The sequence below is a fragment of the Arachis duranensis genome, chromosome 5 (assembly GCF_000817695.3).
Source record: "Arachis duranensis cultivar V14167 chromosome 5, aradu.V14167.gnm2.J7QH, whole genome shotgun sequence".
Taxonomy (NCBI): domain Eukaryota; kingdom Viridiplantae; phylum Streptophyta; class Magnoliopsida; order Fabales; family Fabaceae; genus Arachis; species Arachis duranensis.
This window is the reverse complement of record NC_029776.3, coordinates 97,031,616-97,035,787: the sequence shown is the minus strand read 5'-3', so window position 1 is coordinate 97,035,787 and position 4,172 is coordinate 97,031,616.

The window sequence follows — 4,172 nt, the reverse complement described above, 5'->3', positions numbered from 1 at the left end:
AAAGATGTAATTTAAAATTTTGACGAAAATTGAGATAATTAAGTATTTTTCAATTATCTTTTTATTTTACAAAATTTAAAAATAATAAAATTATGATAAATAAATAATAATAACGAAATTGTAACAACATGCACCATCGTCAACAATAACAATAATCATAAAAATTATCTAATAAAGTCATCAATTTAAATAAACTATAGTTTAGCAACATATATTATTCAATAGAAAATGTCTCCTTTTTTTTTTTTTGGGTGTCTAGAAAATGGCTTCATCATCATGATCATAATTCGAAAATATATTAGAAATAAATATATTTTCAAATAATAAGCACATTAATCATCAGTATTTGTTACGAAATTAAAAAATTAATTACCACATTAATAATATTCATAAAAAAATAATTTAAATTTATATTTACCTATAAGATACCTAAAAATTGAAATAACTAAGTGATTTTAATTCTATTTTTTATTCAAAAACTTAAGAAAATAATAAAATACTATATAAAAAGAATAAGAAGAATACATTGAAAGAAATCGTCTTGAGATCCAAAGAAGTGTATACCTAAATATAGTCTTATATTACAATTAAAAGATTATACTAATTTAAACCATATAACAATCATTTATATTTATCTATTGTTGTTATATTTGAAATCTAAGTTTTATTCCTAAAATACCCCTAACCTATTAGTTACCCTTGTATATTTAAGTTCTAAATAGAATAATATGTTTTTCAATTTAGTAAGTATTTTAGTTTATTAATTACATTTTGAGTCACTACAAAAAAAAAAGGTTCGAAAATCGTCGCAATTACCAGTAGAATCAACTAAAAAATTTTACAGTAATATTATTATCGTTGAAAATAACTGATGATATAAATGTCAAAGATAATGCTTTATCATTGAATTTTGTCTTTCCGATATTAATTGCTGTAAAAAAAATTTTGACAATAAACATTGTAAAATGGTCAATTTTTAAGTGACACTACCGTTAAAAAAATTTTGACAGTAACGTCAGCGCCAATAATTATGTTTCGCGCCATGATTACTGTCGAAAAATTTTTTTAATAATTTTGACAGTAATATTTTTTAAATAAAAAATTAAATTTTACTCAATATTTTTTATTATAATTATAATCTGTTTAAAATTAAATAAAAATTAATGAAAACTAAATATGCCATTAAAATAAAAACTACAATGTAATAAAGTAATCTCATCAAAAGCAAACTATACACTAATCAAAACACTAGACTCTAGGGGTCCTCATAGTCGCCGTCGTCGTCCTCCTCCTCCAGAAGGTCTTGCTGCTGATCCTGATGTGATAATATGATACTACTGTGGGTGCTGGTGTCTGGGCTGATGTAAGTGTAGATTAGGATGTGTCACTTCTAATACTGTTGCCCCATGCATGCATCTTCTTGTAATAGATGTCCAGATAGATAACTTAGAATGGACACAACTCTCGAACAGCGGTTATACAACAGATTCTAATAGATGATAAAATCTAACTGCATCCGGATTAGGCTTTTTCTTGACACGTTCGGTAACTTGAACCCCAACTTCATCGAACATCATCTCATTGTATATCTCATAGTTATCCTCTCAATTCAAGTCTTTCATAGTTGCTTTTCTAACCAAGTTATCCTTCTTTATCGACCTTCATCCCAATTGATTCCCTATCCATTGACTTCTTTGTATTTAGTCCACACCTATATATTAAAACAAAGATTCAAGCCAACATAAAATCCTAACTCTTTTAGTGCACATCTCTTTATCACTCCACAATTTTTTAAAAAAGCAAGGATTTTGAAAAAGTGTCACTAGGCAATCTTCTTCCAGTTCTATCTTAAAATTTCATCCTAAAAAAAGTAAGTCTAACATAAAACTTAAACAATTTAACATGTTTAAAAATTAAAAACCAACCTCAATTTTGCCCAAATAATTCATGTATATAACCAGTACAAATAACCCATGATAACTTTATACAAAATTAAAAAAATATAAAACAGAGACGAAGTTAAAAAAAAGTTAAAATTTAATATACAAAATTAATAAAATTTCTGAAAATAAACTGTAAATCGATAAATCCACATAATTAACCACTTAATGTTAACCGAAAATTCTAATTAACCTAACTTCAACGGTAAACTAAATTCAATCTTATTCAGTAAAAATTTAATAAAAAATAAAAAAACTAATTTAGTTGACAAATTTAATTAGAGTGCCTAATTCTATTTAACTTCTAATTAGACTAAAATAATATAACAAACTCAATGTAACCCAAATCACACATTTAATAAAAAATTAAATAAAAGTTTTAATAAAACTCTAAATTAATAAAAAATAAAAAATAATTTAACTACATAATTATCTTAATTGACAAATTTAGAGTGCCTAACTCTATTTAATTTCTAATTAAACTAAAATAATATAAAAAGCAACACAATGTAACCTGCTAATCACACATTTAATAAAAAATTTAATAAAAAGAGTAAAGTATCATTTTTGTCTTTAACGTTTAGGGTAAGTCTTAAAGTTGTCCCTAACATTTGAATCGTCCTATTTAAATCCCCAACTAACGTAGGGTTGCACATGAATCGGATCGTATCGGATATAGCCTAAAATTCTATCCAATCCGCACTGCATTCATCGGATCGGATCGAATACAATATTTGCATTTTTAGGCCGGATCCGATCCGATCCGCATAATCAGATCGTATCGGATCGGATATCGGGTATATCCGCATAATTAAAAAAAACTATTTTAAGATTTTGTTTGGCTGTTTTTATAAAAAAAATCCAGAAAATTTATTTTTTATCTGTTTAAGCCTATTTACTCCTAGAATATTATCAATAATAGTTCTTTTGAATAACAAAAACAAAATAATAACACAAGATTTGAATTTAATTATTCTAAGTTGAAGTACAACATAAAAAATAAAAAATAAAATAACGCACTAAAATTCATATCACATTACGGTTACTGTCTTAAACTATGCTATTTATATGTGATGTGTGGATATGCACGGATTTGCGGATCGGATCCACAGATATCACTGCCGAATCCGCAATCCGATCCGACCATAGTGCGGATCGGATAATATCCGCAAAATTTGGATCGGATGCGGATAATTACCGCGGATATGCGGATATTATCCGATCCATGTGCAGCCCTAACCTAATGTTTCAAAATTGACTCAATGTTGTCATGCCGTTAGGAATCTGTTAACGGAGTTGACGGCGGGACAAAATTGAGACGATTTTGAAATGTTAGAGACTTAAATAGGACGAACACGTTGGGGACAAAAATGATATATAGAAATTAATTTTAATTTTATACTTCAATAATATTAATTTTTTACGGTACATAGTTATTCAATTATTTTTTAATAACATCTAAGTAAATTACACTTAATCACATTAAATTTATTCTAAATAAATTTATCTTTTTATAATTTTACTCTTAAAAATTTTTACTCATCATAAAATGTTTGTAAATTGACTAGTACATAAACTTGTGGGAAAGTAATGTGATTCTAGTAATTTTACAAACATTTTAAGATGAGTAAAAACCTTTTAGAGTAAAACTATAAAAAAAAATATTTTTTTTTAGAATCAAAAGTAATGTGATTAAGTGTAATTTACTTAAATGTGATTAAAAAATAATTGAATAACTATGTACCATAAAAGATTGATATTAGTGAAGGATAAAATAAAATTTATTTCTATGTATCATTTTTGTCCTCAACGTTTTCGTCCTATTTAAGTTCCTAACATTTTAAAATCGTCTCAATTTTTTCCGCCGTCAATTCCGTTAACAGATTCCTAACGGCAGGACAACATTGAGTCAATTTTAAAACGTTAAGGACTTAAATAGGACGATTCAAACATTAGGAACAACTTTGAGACTTATCCCAAACGTTGGGAACAAAAATGATACTTTACTCAATAAAAAATTAATAAAAATTTTAATAAAACTCTAAATTAATAAAAAATTTCTTTAAAAAAAACTAATTTATTAACTTAATTTAAAATTTACCTAATCTAACTTTACTTTTAAATTCTAGCCACACATGTCATAAAAAAATTAAATAAAGTTATAACAATACCTTAAGTTAAAAAAAATATGTAAAAATTAAGATTAAATTAAAATTTATCTCTGGTGGTGGC